We start from the raw sequence: 18,562 nt of genomic DNA on the forward strand, positions 1-18,562 counted from the left end.
TTAAAATGCAGAGTTGCAGCATTTTAAAATGCTTTCTTCATCCTCTCAATTTGAGAGTTCAGTTTTCTCTATTTTTAAAGAATAAATTGTTTCCTCTCTTTTTAAATCTCCTCCTCCTTTCAGTTTAATCACTTAATCCCTTTCCAAAGTGCTTGTTCACCATTTAACAAATAGTTCTAGATAAATAGTTCCGCTGAATTTCTTTGGAGTTGAAGTTTGAATAGAAAGAATTCTTCCCACCCAGTTCACACACTGTTCACTAAAGTCTACTCCTGCACTGTGCTGAGATCATTGATCCTCAAACTATGGCCTACAACAGGGGTCCCCAACCACTGGTCCCCGGACCGGTACCAGTCTGTGGATCATTTTTTACCGGGCCGCAAAGCTTGGGCGCCGCGAGGGAGAGAGAGGGAGAAAAGAGCACCACGGTATGCCCAGCGCTAGTCTCCCTTTTCCTCTCCTTCTCCTTTTCCCCCATCAGCCACGCACACGCACACGCACACGCACAGATAAAGCTGCTGCTGTTGCTGCTGCTTCTACACCATGACCCGGAGGAACAGATTGAGCACAGGCACTGAAGGAGCGCCACGGCGTCCATCGCCAGAGCACAAGGAAGCAGAAGCAGCTGTGGTGGCAGCGGCTGCTGCGCCTCCGACTTTCCCGGGGAAGGTCATTCCCTGACCAGTTGTGCTTCCCGGCCCACGCTTGCACCCCTCGCCCCCCTGCCACCCACTTCCTTGCAGGTGGAGGCGGGAAGCTGCGAGGAATTCGGGCGTGCTTTCTAGCCGGCTGTGCCAAGTCTTTTTTTTTTTTGCCCGAGGCTGGAAAGAAGAAGGGTGACGGGTCACTGAGGAAGGTGAGAGAGACTGAGAAGGGAGAGAGAAGCCCGGCTAAAGCAGCTCCGCGCTGCTTTAGGGACTAGTAGTAGAAGGCGGTGGTTGGCGGCACTTGCCACCAGGCGATGCTTCTGGGTTTTCGGTTGGAAAGCAGCGTTTGGGTGCTAGCGCCTTAGTTTCATTGAAGAGGGCAGGGGGGCGGCTTCGAATGAAGAGCTGTCCCGATGGCGGTGGAGTCTCGTGTTACTCAGGTACTGGTCCATGGAAGAATAAATAATTGTGAAACTGGTCCCTGGTTCAAAAAAGGTTGGGGGCCACTGGCCTACAAGATGGATACGGCCTGCCAATGCAAAGTACCCAGCCCACGGAGTGGTGGGATTCAGCCCAGCCCCTCGCCCCACCCCTCACCATTGGCCTTATGTTCCAGTGAGCATCCACTCCAGCCACATTTCTGGTTAATTATTTCACCAGTTGAGCTGCACTTCTGATCACACTGCTGCTGCCGAAGGTAAGGCCGAAGGGTGCAGGGGCAGGCTAGCTGACTGAGGGGTGATGATGCAGGTGCAGCCACATGATCTAGGGCCGGTGGGTGAGATGGGGAGGGCTGCTGGTGGTTTGAAAAGCAATTCTGCTGCCAGACTGTAAAGTAGCACTTTAAAAGTCTTTAAAAACACTTTTAAAACAGCCTTTCAGGATGTTTTTCAGCTCCTGATCCATGTCTCCTAGCTTTTTCAAAATCATCTGAAGTTGACTAACACTAATTCAAATGCAACCGCAGTATAATGCTTGAAGAAGAATTGACCCACAGCTTTGATTCTTGCCATATATAAAGTACATCCACCAAATTGGTTGCTGAACAATTTTGGTAGATATTCATGTGTGTGTGTATATATACACATGCACGTGTGGAAAAAGCAAATCAGTTTGTGAATTCCCCTTCAGGCTTAAAAGCCCTGTAATCTCAAATAATTCAAAAAAGTAGTCTGGTCTCCTAGTAAATAGATTCCTTGGGTTGAGCAAGTACAGCAAGGACAAAGGCAAAATGGACTGCTACATTGGCCATGTCCACCCAGTCACATGACCACCTAGCTATGCCCACCCAGATGATCCGGCCCCCCAACACTCTGAGGGATTGTGAATTGGCCCTCTGATTTAAAAGTTTGAGGATCCCTGGCTTAGATGATCATCTGCTGTCCCAGCTTCTTGGCAGCCATCTTTGACTGCCTCTTTTCCTTGTTGTGGCATAGACAGAAAAAGCCCCAGGGTTCAGCAGGAGAGTTACGAACCTGCGACCTCTCAGAGCGCTCCTCCTTAGCTTCGCTGCCCCTACAAGGCAGCTTTGGCTCCTTTCGGAGCCCACAAACCAGTGCTGGGATTCAAATTTTTTTACTACTGGTTCTGTAGGTATGGCTTGGTGGGCATGGCAGGAGAAGGATACTGTAAAATCTCCAGTCAGAGGTGGTATTTGCTGGTTCTCCGAACTACTCAAAATTTCCACTACCAGTTCTCCAGAACTGGTCAGAACCTGCTGAATACCACCTCTGCCACAAACAGGGAGAAGCCAGCACAGGAATTGCAGAGCTGCGTTCCCTGTGACTGGTAACACCAGGAAGCTCCACTCCTTTCTGAACCATATTTTTCAAAGATCCTGGAGCATGGGGAACTACTACTACTACTACTGCTGCTACTATTAGAAGACTGGAAAAAAGCTGGTGTAGTTACCATCTTCAAAAAGGGGGGAAATGGATAAAAGAATGCATACCAATCAACCTGCCATCAATACCTGGAAGATCCTGGAAAAAATAAACAAGTAACCGATCTGTGAACAACTAGAAGCAAGCAAAGCTATTACTAGATGCCAGCATATGTTAGTAACAAACATATTATGCCAGATAAACTTTGTTGCATTCTTTGACAAAATAACTAAATGAGCAGACCATTTGTGGATGCAGTAAACATGGACTTCAATAAGGCTTTTGACAAATTAGACCATAGCCTGTTTCTTGGTAAAATAGAAAATTATGGGATAGACAGCATCATCATCAGATGTATTTGTAACTAGTTGACCAACGAAAAAAGATTTGTGAACATCTAGAAACAAATAAAATCATAACTAGTAGCCAGCATGGCTTTGTTAAAAAGCAAATCATGCCAAACCAATCTTATTTTATTTTTTGACAAAGTGACTAAATTAGCTAAATGATGTGGGTATAGTATATTTACACTTCAGCAAGGCATTCGACAAAATAGATCACAATGTACTTCTAGTTGATAAACTAGAAAAAGGGTGAGATAAATGGAATCACCACCAGATAAGTTTGTAACTGGCTGACAAACTGTACTCAATGAGTAGTCCTTAAATGTACTATATCTACATGGAGGGAAGTAAGCAGTGGGGTACCACAAGGTTTCATCTTAAGTCCAGAACTGTTCAATATCTTCATAAATCACTTAGAAAAGGGAATAGAAGGGGAACTCATCAAATTTGCAGATGACATTAAGCTGGCAAGAATAACCAACACCCTAAAAGACAAGCTCAGGATCCAAAAAGATCTTGGAACACTTGAACAATGGGCTTTATCCAACAGCATGAAATTTAATGTAGAGAAAAGCAAGGTTTTATACCTAGATACAAGTACAGAATAGGCAAACCCAGGCTCCAAAACAGTAACTGTGAGAGGAACCTTGGAGTCCTAGTGGATGACCACTTAAACATGAGCCAGCAGTATGCAGCAGCAGCCAAAAAAGCTAATACAATCCTTTGTTGTATAAACAGAGGCATAGAATCAAAACCACATAAAGTACCACTTTATAAAGCATTAGTAAGGCCACGCCTGAAATATTGCATCCAGTTTTGGTCACCATATTACAAAAAAGACATTGAGATTTTGGAAAAAGTACAAAGAAGAGCAGGTAAGAGGATTAAAGGCCTGGAGATAAAAACATATGAAGAATGGTTGTAGGATTTGGGTATGGCCAGTCTAGAGAAAAGAAGGACTAGGGGTGGTACAATAACAGTATTCCAATATTTGATGGGGTTCCAAAAAGATGTGAGGGATCAATCTATTTTCCAAAGCACCAGAAAGCAAGGCAATAAACAATGGATAGAAACTAAACAAGGAGAGAAGCAATTTGGAATTAAGGAGAAACTGCCCAACAGTGAGGACAATTAACCAGTGGAACAGCTTGCCTTCAGAAGTTGTGGGTCCTTCATCACTGGAGATTGTTAAGAAAAGACTGGACAACCACCTATCTGAAATAGTACAGGGTCTCCTGCTAGATCAGGGGGTTGGACTAGAAGACCTCCAAGGTCTCTTCCAATTCTATTCTGATTGATCTTCATCAAAAATTTAGAGGAGGTGACAGAAGGGGAACCCATCAAATTTTCAGATGACCCCATACTAGGGGGATAGCCAACACTTATACAAGAGAGGCTCAAGATCCAGAAGAATCTTGACAGTCTTGAACACTGGGTCCTTAGCAACAAAATGCAATTCAGTGATGAGAAAAATAAGGTCTTAAGGAAGAAAAAATAAATGTACAGGCTTAATAGCAGTAACTGTGAGCGGGATCTAGGAGTCTAGTGGACAACCATTTAAGTATGCCAGCAGTGTCATATACTCCAAAGTAGTCCTAGGCTGCATCAACAGAGGATGTATTAAGATCACATGAAGTATTATGACCACTTTATACTGCTTTGGTATAATACCACACTTGGAATGCTGTGCCCAGTTTTGGTCACTATGACAAAACAAGATATTGAAACCATAAAAGAGTGCAGAGAATAGCAACATACCGTATATAATAATGAGCCTGGAGGTTAAACCATATAATGAACTAGGTATGTCTAGGCTAATAAAGAGAAGGACTAGGGGTGACATGATACCAGTCCTCCAATACTTGAAGAGCTGTCACAGAGAACAAGGGGCCAAGCTATTCAGAAGGGCAGAACAAGAAGTAATGGATGGACACTTATCAAAGAGGGATCCGACCTGAACTAAGAAGAAATTTCCTGGCAGCAAGAACAATTAATCAGTGGAATGGCTTGTCACCCAGAAGTCATAGATACACCATCACTAGATAATTTTAAGAAGAGATTGGGGGCTAACCAAACTAGGTATGTCTAGTCTAAAAGGAATAAGGGCAGGGGTGGAATTCTACTGGTTCAGACTGGTTCTATAGAACCAGTTGTTACGATTCTGCCCAGTTCAGAGAACCAGCAAATCATGCCCCTGGCTGGCCCCGCCCCTCTATGCCCACCCCTCTCCTCCTTGCCCAGTTAGTCCTTATCATGCATGCGTGACATCGTACGCATGTGTGACATCACTGACAGCAAGCCCCATCTCCATCTATGGAAATTGTAAACCCTGGATGACCGCCAAGGTACACTTCTGAGAGCCTGGGATTCTGCCTTTAAGGCAGGGGACAGGGATATATATATAGAGAGAGGCCAGGGCAAACCTTAGAGGAGGCATTAAGGTGGCAAAACAAAAATACAAATATAAGGTGGAGAATCAACTAGCAGATAACAACCTGAAGCAAGTGTGGCAGGGACTGCAGCAACTAACTATAAGGGCAACACGAGGAACACAGTCAATGCTGACGCCTCGTTGGTAGAGGAGTTGAACATCTTCTTTGCCTGCTATGAGATGAAAAGACCAGACCTCGTAGCTTCTGCATGCCAGCCTTCTGATTCCCAGCCACTCACCCTATACGAATATCAAGTGAGAGCTGCACTGAAGGCTGTGAATCCCAGTAAAGCTGCAGGTCCAGATGGGGTGCTGGGGATAGTGGTAAAGACTTGTGCTGATCAATTAACAGGGATCCTGACAAAGATCTTTAACATCTTCCTAGAAATGGCCTGTGTTCCATCATGCTTGAAAACAGACTATTGTCCCAGTCTCCAAGAAAACAGCAATTAACTGTCTAAATGACAACAGAACTATCGCGTTAATGTCAGTAGTGATGAAATGCTTTGAAAGACTGGTTCTCCAACACCTTAGGACATGCCTCCCACCAGATTTTGACAAACATCAGTTTGCCTACAGGGCTATCAGATTGACAGATGATGCTATAGCTACCGCCTTACATACTGTAGCGAGCCATCTGGAGAAACCTGGAAACGATGTCAGGATGCTTTTCATTGACTACAGCTTGGCCTTCAATACTATCCTGCCAAGCATCCTTATTGAGAGCTGACTGACTTGGATTTTCCCTCTTCCATCTGTGACTGGATCAAAAACTTTCTGAGGGACTGACCACAAACAGTGAGGACTGGATCTGTCACATCCACCTCTCTTAAAGGGGAGCACTGGCTCCTCACAGGGCTGTGTGCTCAGTCCCTACCTGTGCTCACTATACACACATGATTGTGTATCATCTGACCTGTGATCTGACACTGTGGTCATTAAGTTCGCAGCTGATACTACCATATTGGATCTCATTACAGGTGGGGAGCTTCAAAAATTATCCTCATGGTGCCTAGAAAACAACCTGCACCTAAACATCAGCAAGACAAAGGAGATTGTGTTAGATTTCTGGAAGAGAGAGGAACCCACCCCACTTTACATTGAGGGGGGTTGTGTGGAGAGAGTTTCCTCCTTTAAATTCCTGGGAATCTACCTCAGCGAAGATCTAACCTGGAAAATCAACACAACCCAGGTGGACAGAAAGGCCCAACAGAGACTCCATTTCCTTAGGGTCTTGAGAAAAAATAAAGTGGAACAATGGCTGATGACCTCCTTTTACTGGTCCACAATAGAAAGTGTGCTCACATATTGCATTACAGTGTGGTATGGTGACTTGACAGCCACAGACAGAAAGACATTACAGAGGGTGGTGAGTGTTAGGAATGTAAGTCACCTAACAATTGGGTTGGAAATATATAAACCAGGATAGACATTTTAATATGTCTCTTTAAGGGAATGCTAAAAATTGTAATTGGGTGTGGTTCCTCAAACGGCCATAAGATGGAGCCAGAAACCTGGTTTCCCAGAGAGTGTTGCTAGTTTCTAGTTGGGTGATGTTCTGATGGTCACTGTTTTTGGTTCCTGCATTTCCTTATTGACGGTTGCTGATCATCGTTATTCTTGGATTGATATGAGTCTATTACTGAACTGTTTTTGATACTGGACTTTGTTAGTGGATTATCCCTGGACTGAAAACTGACAGCTATAACTGTGTATAACTTGGACTGTTTGTTGGCTTTGCTTAGCCGTTTACTGGAAGTAAAAACCTACATTTTACTATGCAGTGTATCTGTGTGCTGGTTGTGTGTTATTCTTCACCACTCTCACTACGTCTCCCTGTGTGCACTCATTCTCCTAACGGTGCTCAACAGTGAGCACAGCACAAATCATCGTGGGCTGTTCTCTGATACCATTACATGACATTGCCAGGGTTCGCTGCTTTAGAAGAGTGAGGAAAATTCTCAGGGACAACTCACACCCCGGTCAGCACTTCTTCACTCTCCTACTATCAAGTAGGAGATATAGAAACATAGCCAGCCGCACTAACAGGCTGAAGAACAGTTTCTACTCATGGGCTGTCAGACTTCTGAACGGAAAATAATACAGACTTGCGGGGCCAGCGCATTGTGCAACAAGGTCACATAGTGTAATAAGATTGGGACTGGGTTAGGGTCTTCTGTCCTCACTGTGAGTTGTGTTGGGGGGAGGGTGCATGAAGGGAGGCTCAGCCAATCTCATTGTACACGTTGTGCTCTGACAATAAAGGTGGTAATAATAATAATAATAATAATAATAATAATAATAATAATAATAATAATAATAATAATAATGTGTTGAACCAGCTTTGATAGAGGTCAACAATAGGAAGCTGCTCAAAGTGCAGCAAACCAAGAATCAATACAGGAAAACAGTGATGCAAACTTGCGCTGACAGCTGGTGTAACAAAGCACCGCATGGACAGTTCCTTGAAAAGATCCAAGGAAAAATAGCTAAGGAAAAGACCTGGTTATGGCTGACCAACGGAACACTGAAGAAAGAGACAGAAGGCCTGATTCTTGCAGCCCAAGAACAAGCCATTAGAACGACTACAATTAAAGCTAGAATAGAAAAATCTGCTGATGATTCCAAATGCAGACTCTGCAAAGAAGCAGATAAAACCATCAATCACATACTGAGCTGTTGCAAGACAATCTCTCAGACTGACTACAAACAATGTTAAAATACAGTCACTCAGATGGTCCACTGGAATTTGTGTCACAACTGCCATCTGCCGATGGCAAAGAACTTGTGGGATCATAAGCCTGAGAAAGCGGTCGAAAATGAGCATGCAAAACTACTGTGGGACTTCCAAATACAGACTGACAAAGTTTTGGAACACAATACCCCTGATATCATGATTGTGGAGAAGAAAAAAGTGTGGATCGTCGACACTGGCATACCTGGTGACAGCAGAATCGACGACAAACAACTTGAAAAAATCACCAGATATCAGGATTTGAAAATTGAACTGCTTGACACTGGTACTTGGCACACTGGGTGCCTAAAGACCTAGGCAAGCACTTAAAAACAATTGGCGCTGACAAAATCGCCATTGGTCAGCTGCAGAAGGCCACCTTATTGGGATCTGCTCGCATAATCTGCCGATACATCACACACTTCCAAATGCTTGGGAAGTGTTTGACTATTGATTTGTGATATGAAACCCACCATAGTTATCTTGTTTGCTGTGTACACTGTCATTTTTTGTGTATATAATATTATTATTATATTATATAATAATATATTATATAATATGATATTATAATATATTATATAATATATATTATATTATTATATTATATTATTATAATATTATTAATAATAATAATATGGTCCCACCCAGTCACTCCTTAAGGTATTTCTTTTTCTTTTTCCTCCTGACAATCAGCTGTTCCGACAATCAGCTATGCTCATTGTCTTACTGCTTCACCCAGGAGGATTCCCTGAGGCCCAGGAGGCAAAAACACAGGACACAGGGCAGTGGTAGGATTCAATTTTTTTTACTACGGGTTCTGTGGGCATGGCTTGGTGGGCATGGCAGGGGAAGGATACTGTAAAATTTCCAGTCAGAGGTGGTATTTGCCAGTTCTCCGAACTACTCAAAATTTCCGCTACCGGTTCTCCAGAATTGGTCAGAACCGGCTGAATACCATCTCTGGCATGGGGGTGGGTGGGACTGGCACCATCACCCCGCACCCTATTTCGGTGCTCCTGGGGCTCCAGGGGAGGCAGGCAGGGAAACAAGGAAGGAAGATGAGAAGGAAGGAAGGAGAAAGAAAGAGAGTGGTTTTTTGTGGGGAAGCAGCAAAAGAGGCAACATTCCTTGGCTGGGAAGCAGGTAAAGTCAGAAAGGGAAAATCAATTTGAGACACTGCAAACCAAGTGCAGTTCCTGCCACTCTCTGGAAAGGAAGGAAGGAAGAAAAAGGGAAGCCCAAAGCTTAAATCCCCAGGACTGACATCGACTGGCTGGCATTTGATCTCTCCCACTCTAGCTTCCCTGCTCAATTGCTAGCCTTCTTTAGTTCTAGAAGCAGCCACGTGGGAGAGAAGGTAATTTCTCCCTGAGTGTTTAAAGTCACGAGGTTTTTCTTCCTACTTGCTTCACAGTGCAGCTCTCCAGCTCTGGGGGCGTCATTTCTGGACTAGGAGCTTTTTCCTTTGGATTTGGAAGAAAAGGAGGTGGAAGTGGAGGAGGCAGTGACTGGGGCTTGTAAAGGTCCCTTCTCTGACTTTGGAGGAGGCTGTGGAAGGCTGGCGAAGGGTGTGTTTTTGTTGTTGTTTCATTGCCTGTGTTCCTGGACCTAAGTTGATTGGCTGTGTAATTACCATAGTAAGCCTATTTAACTTAAAAGCTTTTCTTTTCTTTCTCTGTCATATGTCCAGTTCTAAATGAAACTTGAGAAGACCTGTCCTTAATTATCAGGGAGTCATTTTCTGGTCAGTCCTCCTAATTTGGCCTCTTTTAGATTTAATCAGCATTAAGGTATTGCCTGTAACATTTACTTTATGTATAATATTTATATTATATGTGTGTGAGAGAGCGCAAATCCTTGGGGTTTGTGTTTGCCTACAGACAATCTCAATGGGGTTTTATATACTCTAATTTAAAATCTGTTCATTTTAAATAAAGTAAGAAATGCAAATTAATATTGCTGGAAGTAGTAACAAAAGATCACTCCATGAGTTAAATTCATCAGAAATCAATTTACAATACATAAAATAAAGGTATATAGTGCATTCAGAAAAATGCAATGCTAATAGATTTTAGACTGGTTCTCTTTCCCAAATCTTGGGTTTTTTAGTTACAGTCTTAATTAGTGCAGTTCTCAGTCTGGTTTATTATGTGGTCTTCTGAAACATATGATCAGGAATTATTTTGAAGGAAATCCTGTTTGTTTTATTCTTTTTTTAATGGCCTTTTTTAAAGGAGCCTGAAGCTGCTGTTGTAATGAAGTTAGGCAAGTGGCAAGAAAGTCTGTGCTCTTTTTCCCTTGGGGAGGGTCTTATTAAATACTTATTAATTCCTCCACTCATTGCAGAACACCTTATGCCACCAGACTTGAAATTCTAGACCTAGAAAACCTAGAACTACGCCGCCTTTGGTCTGATCTAAGTATAATATATAAAATCATACATTGCAATGTCCTACCTGTCAATGAATACTTCAGCTTCAACCATAACAATACAAGAGCACACAATAGATACAAACTCAAGGTAAACTGCACCAAACTTGATTGCAGGAAATACGACTTCAGCAACAGAGTGGTCAATGTCTGGAATACTCTACCTGATTCTGTGGTTTCTTCCCCAGACCCCAAAAACTTTAACCTTAGACTGTCTACTATTGATCTCACCCCTTTCCTAAGAGGTCTGTAGGGGGCATGCATAAGCGCACCAACGTGCCTACCGTCCCTGTCCCATTGTTTCTTTTTATTTTTCTTATTTGTATCCATTTCATGTATTCATAACTATGTTTATACTTTTATCTGTTATAATCGCTTGACATAAATAAATAAATAAATAAATAAACAAACAAACAAATAAATAATAGATGCCTTGGGTTCAACAAGTTCAGCTTAGGAAGGACAAAGGCAAAATGGACTGCTAAATTGGTGACTATATCACTAGTCATATAACTACCTAGCCATGCCTACTTAGCCACACCCACCCAGTCACATGGCCAATAAGCCATGACTACCAAACCATGCCCACATAACTGGTTGTTAAAAAATTTGAATCCCACCCCTGAGTAAGGGCAACATGATAGCAGTCTTCCAATATTTGAGGGGCTGTCAACAGAGAAGAGGGAGTTGACTTAATGTCCAAAGCACCTGAGGGCATGACAATAAGCAATGGGTTGAGATTTGTTAAAGAGATCCAACCTGAAACTAAGGAGAAATTTTCTGACATTGAGAACAATTAATCAGTGGAACAGCTTGCCTCTTGAAATTGTAGGTGCTTCATCGCTGGAGGTTTTCAACCATTTTCCCAGGATGAAATAAAATATCCTGCTATAAGCAGAAGATTTCCAAGATGCCTTCCAGGGCTATGATTCTTTAGGTTTTAATGCTATATGGTCCTCTATATATTTCTCTCGTATCTTTCCAGTCTGTAGAGTTTGCAATGTTTGTAACAGTACATCTTCAAAAATGTTTTTAATCAGAGACTGGTAAAGCATCTCGTCCAGGCACTTTCCCAATTTTGACCTTTTTATAGCTTACTAATTATTTTGGGTCCATTAATTATTTCTGTTTTTCTGTGATCTTAATAAATTTTGTTTTTTTAAATATTCAACAACATGTCAAGAGTGATTCACTCTTTCACCTAGTTACTTCTTTACTCTCAGCTTGACAACAATTGGGAGGGGGTGGATGGAATGTCAGAGTGAGAATGGAATGCAAAAATTCCATCTGATTGTGAGACCCTGCCCCCAAGGTCACACTGTGCAGATATTTGAATGATCTAGGGTGTTCTCATAACAAAAGAAGTGGGTATCGTTGGACAACACAATTAATTGAGGGAGATGGCCAAAGGGAAAAAGCAAGTTTAACTATGTGGGCTTTTGCATGGGAAGCCCAGAGATGGTTTTGCTTCTTCTGGGCCAATGTAGTGTATTTAATAAAGCTTTACTTTTGGGAAACATAAATGTCACAGGAGTTCTCTTTTTGGATTTGCTATCTGGACAGCTGACATTAAACCAGCTCTTATATTTACTGCAGTGTACCTGGACCTCTCCAGGAGAGCCATGATATTGAGATGTTGGCAGCTGATAAGACAGATGGCACAGCAAAGTTGGGAGAAGCCCTCTCTGGGAGGTGCGTATGGTAGCACAAGTGGGCCCTGGGGGCCAGCCGATCAGCACACACCCTAAGTAGGTGGCTGAGAACTTGGAGTGCCCGCTGGTACATGGAGGAAAGGCAATGTCAGAAGTCCCTTGCCCTAGGAAAAAAGGGCAGCCGGCAAGCATGGGGAAGGCAGCAGATGCAGAGTATTCATTGGTTCCTCCTGGAGTTATGGTGATGTGAGAAAGCAAGTGGAAAGCCAGGAGAGCAGCTAAGTGGGAAGAGCTGATGGAAAGGAGGTTCCTGATCACAACCTCAATGGAACAGCTCAGAGACAGGTTTGGCAGGCTAGAGGTCCAGGGCTCTACCTCACAGAAGTCAGCGGCAACGAGAGCTGGAATGAGGCTGCCAAGCTGCTGGATACCCCGTCCCCTCCTGTGCTGCAGTCAACAGTGTCAAGCCTAACTGGAGTGATGCAGGAGTGGGACTCAAATTTCTTAACAACCGGTTCTGTGGGCGTGGCATAATTTGTGGGTGTGGCTTGGTGGTCATGTGACCGGGATGGGTGTGGCTACATGGCCAAGTGACTGGGGTGGGTGTGGCCATGTGGCTGGCAACCCAAATTTAAGTGGTCCTCACTTAATGACCAGGTGCTCGCTTAGTGACCAATTGCCAGCAGGAGCTGCTGCTTTGCCTCCTCACTAACAATTGGTGGTGGGAAGGCAAGGCAGGAACCCTTGGGCTGTGGTGGGCGAGGCAGTGGCGCCAGGCCTGGGAGTCGCAGGTGAGGGAAGATGGAGGCAGGTGACCGGGACTGGCAGCAGCAGGTAGACAACCAGGTTGGAAGATCATACTTACCAATCCACGTCTTCGGAGGCTGGCGGCGGGGTAGGCAGTCCGGACAGGCGAGGACTGCTAGCAGTGGCAGTGGGAGGCAGGAAGGGCAAGGCAGGCTGCCTGGGCGAGGATGATTAGCGGTGGTGGCAATTGGTGCTTGCGGCTTGCCCTCACTCAGCAGGGCAGCAGAAGGCAGTCAGGGATGGACAGCTGGCTGGCTAGCTAGCTGGCTGGCTCGGCTGCTGCTGCTGCTGCTGCTGGTGGTGTGAGCGATGGCACGGCGTGGGTAAATTTTTGTAATTAGCGCACATGCAATATAAGTGGGGTGGGGAGGGCGGGGGAGAATGAGAAAGGGATATTTGCACGTGCACAGTAAAAAAAACCATTTTTTTAAAAAAAACTATTTTATTTTAAACTTTGGAGTGGCAGATAGGGATGGGGGCTGGGGCATCGAAGGAAGGGGTGGGCGGAAGAGAATGCGGAAGGGATTTTTGTGCGTGCGCAGTAATAAAAACTGGTTTTTGGCCCGTAGGAGCGGCAGAGAGGGGCGGGGCCAAGGGGCGGGGTCGGTTTTACTGGTTCTTAGAACTACTGGTGTCATTAGCAACCGGTTCTATAGAACCGTTGCAAACCGGTAGAAACCCACCCCTGGAGTGACAGGACCCATTCAGCAAGTGGCAAGGGCAGTTCCCCTTCTGGCAGGTCTGGAGTAAATCCCTGCACTCCCTGCAGTGTCAGGAGCCTCTACATAGGCAACCCCAGAGTTGGTGGGGTTTTGACACAGTTATGGAATTATTTGGAGCTGTATGGAGCGATGCACTCTGATGAGCCCTCCCAAGTGAATGCTGTCACATCAAACCTGGAAGGGAGTGCTGTGGAGTGTTTGGTGTCACTTTATGATGAGGGGGCCCCAGAGTTGAAGAACATGGATGCCGTTATGCAAGATATTTGGTACAGATTTGAGGACCTCATGGAAACCTGGCGAGCATAGGCCAGGATCTGCTCCATTCAGCAAGGGAAGTGGCCTGCCGTGGAATACATTTGACAGTTTTGCAGTGTCAGATATCTAAAACTGATGCTGCCATTCAATTGGGAGAAGGGGGGCCTTGAATTTGATTCATTATTATTGCCTGTGACAAGTGGTATTTTATAACTTGTATCATTGCACTGAAGCACCCTGAGATAGAGGTGCTGAATTCCAAAGTTTCCTCCACTGGGAATAAAATACAGAGGGGATCCCAAAGCTCTGGGTTTCTTCCTAGCTCAAGTGTGGAATCATATTGAAGAGTATGGGGAGACTTTACTTTGGAGGCAGCCAAAGTGAGATGTGTCACCATGGCCCTGGAAGGGGCTGCAGCAGATTGGATGGTCACTCTTCACAACAATAATGCCCCCCAGCTGAGGAATTACAACCAGTTTATGATGGCGCTCTGCATGCGTTCAAGGACCACCTTACCGAACACAAGGCTAGGACCAGGATAAAGACCATAAACCAGGGTGGAGGTCAGTAGAAGAATACACCCAGGAGTTTTGTGAGTTGGCCTGCCACATGCATTGCTGGCCCCCAGAGGTCCTGATGGAGTGCTACAAAGATGGGCTTAACAAAGAAATCTATTAGAGCTGCATTTCCTAGGGAGCCCCTCAAGACCTTCAGCGATGGTATGTGTTGGCAGCTGAGGTGGAAATTGACCTGACTAGAGACCAGCACCGTGGAAGCTGTAGCTGGAGCAAGCCTTCCTCCTCTGCCCCTAAAGAGGCCTCAAGAGCTGCCAAAGGTGGGCCAGTAGCCAAACCGAGGTTCATGGCATGCTTCAAGTGTGAGAAGGAGGGGCACTAAGCAGCTTTGCTTCAACAAGCTAAACTCCAAACTGACAACTGCTGGGAGCAGGAAGTCTGAGAAGCAACCAGCAAAGCACCATGAAACAGTATTGAAGGGGCAGAGGGATAGCCAGGAGGAACTGGGAACTCTGATCATCCCATAGGAGCAAGACCAACTCCGATGACGACCTCCTGGTCAGTCAGCATGTGGCCTCCATGACCATCCCAGTAGAGCTGCAGGTTCCTTTGTTTGGCATCCATGGGAAGATGTTGGCCCTTTTGGACTCAGTGCACAAGATGCATGATTAGCCCCAAGGTGATAGAGAAACTGAGACTGAGACTGAGAACACTGAAAGTGCCCATAGCATTTTGCCAGCTGGATGGGTCGGTGGCTGGGGGAGGCCCAGCTTACTTTGTAACTGAACCAGTGGAGATGTAGATGGGGGATCACAGGGAGACACTGAGTTTCATTGTAGCCCCTGGAATGGAGTGACCCCTCTTGCTTGAATTAACCTGGCTCCAAAAATGGAATCCTCTTGTAAATTGGAGGAAGGAGTTTTTACAAATTCATTCCACACAACCAGGAAGAGTGGGAGGCAAACCCCCACCCAAAGCCAAGATTGTGAGAGAGCTAGGAACTGCAGAAAACAAGTGCCTAGACAGTGATGAGAAAACCCCCAAAGAATATTGGGACCTCAGGGAGGCATTCAGCGAGCGGGGCTTAGATGTGCTCCCACCCCATCGCCCCACAGACTGCAGCATAGAAATCTTCCAGGAGGTAAAACTTTCTAAGCCAAAGATCTACTCGATGACTCCATGAAAGCTGGAGGAGCTGTGGGCCTTTATTGGCCAGAATCTAAAGTGGGGCTTCATCCAACCTGCTAGGCTATGGGTGGCTGCCCGTGTGTTTTTTGTGAGAAAAAGGATGGGTCTCTTTGCTTATGTGTGGACTATAAAGGGCTTAACTCAGTGTGTGTGGAGAACGTTTATCCGCTGCCCCTAATGAAGGACATGATGGCTCATCTGGCCAAAGGAAAAATCTTTAATAAGGACTTGAGAGAACCTTTTTACAGAGTCCTCATTAAGGAGGGAGACGAGTAGAAAACCACTTTCAATTGCCCTTTGGGTTGCTTCCAGTCATGGTGCTTCTGTTTGGATTACAAGGGGCACCTGCTGTGTCCATGCAATTGATCAATGAGGAGCTGCATGAGCACTTGTACAAGGGGGTCCTAGTTTACTTAGATGACATTCTTATATACCCCAGAACTATGGAGGAACATGTGAAGTTAGTACATGCAGTCCTGAAAAAACTCAGGGCCACTGAACTGTATGTCAAATTGTCAAGGTGTGAATTTCACCAGGATAAAATTGACTATTTGGGTTACTGTATATCACATGAGGGGATAGAAATGGACCCTGAAAAGGTCTGGGTGCACCCCGTACACCAGAAAGCAGTTGCAAAGCTTTCTGGGTTTTGTGAACTTTTATAGACAATTCATTCCTGCCTTAGCTAAAATTGTGTTACCCATTACCAACCTCCTAAAGACAAAGGGAGAGGTTAAGCTGAAGCCTAGCCGTTCCCTCGAGTGGACAATGGAATGACAAGCATGACAATCCTAACCCTAACCCTTTGAGAAACTTAAGTGGCTATTTGCAGCCAAACCCATCCTTAAACATCCTGACCGAGTGCAGGCTGACACCAGTGACATGCTGTGGGGGCCGTGCTATTGGAGTCAAATGCCGCTGGAGCCTTACAACCTTGCATCTCCAGGAAATTAATTGAAACCGAAAGGAGATGGGCCATATGGGAGAAGGAAGCATTTACTGTCCAATGGGCCGTATTAATTTGGAGGCATTTCCTCGAAGAGGCAAAACACCCGTTTGAGGTGTGGACTGACCATTAAAACCTGGAAGCCTTAAAAATACCCTGAAAACTGTCACCCAAGCAAAATCATTGGGCACAACACTTTAACAGTACAATAGTTTTCGGCCAGAAGTAATCCATCCAGTTATCCCTTCCAAGCAACTAGCTGCCCCGGTGGTTACCAAAGCCCAGGAAAAGTCGAACCTCAACCTTCCCAGTGATTTATGCAAGGAGCTGAAATAAGCATTAAATAGTGATGACTGGTTCCTCTCCCACTCAAATTAGTGTACCATGCAAGATGGCCTGGCATTGGTTGGCACTAAATTATATGATCCTACCAGTCTGAGGGGGACTGTGCTGCAACAGGCCCATGATTCTAAAGCTGCTGGGCACTTTGGCTTTGTGAAAACTTTACACCTGGTCAAATGGCAGTTTTGGTGGCCCTCATTGAAAAATGACATAGAGACCTATATCACCAGCTGTCCTGTGTGTGCTGTTGCTAAGAGGCCTCCAGGAAGCCTGCTGGACTGCTCCAGAGTGTTGCCAGTCCTAGCACCCCAGTCAGTGACTCTAGCTGGTATTTACTTTTCAGTTCTTTGCAACAGTAAATCACAACTACTACAACTTTTTGTTTTCTTGTGAAGTGCAGTATATCTTTTCTGCTCTTCAGTAAACCAGTCTTATCTCCTATTTCCCAGAGTCTTTTTTTTCTTCCCCTGAAGGCTTAAAGCCATTTTTTTTCTGCAAGAGCCTGTTTTTTAATTCCAGTGGGACAGAGCACATTCTGCATCTCTTGCTTTTGTGAGACACTATTATCCATTGAAAGTGCTCCTTTTTTTGATTCTTAATTATGGAGAGTTCCTTTGTCTTCCAACTCCTGTTATAGCACCAGCTTTTCCTGATCTATAAATATTTACCTCATTGCCACTCACTATTCCAATTCTTTAATCTTTTCTTTGAGGATTTGCTTCCAGTTCATACCAGGTTGTTTTCAGGCAGGAACTCTATAAACCCTGAAAATTATGACTGTCCAGCCCAATGTATTTATTGATCTCCATCTTCAATTGTTAAGATTCTGCCTGTAGAAGGTTTTATGAGTCTTCTTTTCTCAGGCTCTTAGGATAGCTAATTACCACAGTCCATTTAGAAAGAAAATTTGTTAAGAATATTCCTGCTGAACTCTCTTGACTAATTCTTGTCTACTTGCCCTTTTCACTTGCAATGTGCGTGCTCTCTAGGATTAATTGCCTTATTATCCATCTACGGTTACAATATGAGTTCTATAATGAATAAGAAGCAATCCTTTGTAATTAGATAATGTCCTTCATCCAGGGGTGGGATTCAAAAAATTTAACAACCAGTTCTGTGGGTGTGGCTTAGGTGGTGGGTGTGGCTTGGTGGTCATGTGACTGGGTGGACATGGCTTGGTGGTCATGTTATTGGCTGGGTGTGGCCAACTCAATATCACTCACATCAAGGCACGCATCTGCTCGCCTGGCCTCTCATGACTGTGGGGATGCTGCAACAGTCATAAGTGTGAAAAATGGTCATAAGTCACTTTTTCAGTGCCATTGTAACTTTAAATGGTCACTCCACACAACCAAAGTACCAGCAAAGGAAGGGGAAAAACCTCCAGAGAAGTTCCAGAGACAGGAAGTCTAGTCCTGCCAAGAATGTAATAAAGGTTAACGGAGAGGCAGTTTCTGTAAGCAACACCAGAATGTTTCCTTCCTGCCTTCCTTACAGGATTAGGCCAATAATTTCTTCTAACAACCAGTTCTCCGAACTGCTTAGAATGTTGCAATTGGTTCTAGAGAATAGGTGAGAAATGGTAGAATCCCACCCCTGCCTTCATCCCTATCATTTATAGCTGAACACAATCTCTAAGAACATACTGCTTTACCCTCCTCTTTTC

At 44.6% G+C, this 18,562-nt stretch overlaps 1 protein-coding gene across 1 annotated transcript in view; it reads right to left on the reverse strand.

Annotated features, from left to right (window-relative positions):
- ARAP3 (ArfGAP with RhoGAP domain, ankyrin repeat and PH domain 3) overlaps positions 1-18,562 on the reverse strand; it is a 185,556-nt gene that overhangs the window by 17,207 nt on the left and 149,787 nt on the right. The gene's annotated exons all lie outside the window — the stretch shown is intronic.

Source organism: Pseudonaja textilis, chromosome 3, assembly GCF_049901715.1.
Source record: "Pseudonaja textilis isolate UNSWEBS1 chromosome 3, rPseTex1.2, whole genome shotgun sequence".
Taxonomy (NCBI): Eukaryota; Metazoa; Chordata; class Lepidosauria; order Squamata; family Elapidae; genus Pseudonaja; species Pseudonaja textilis.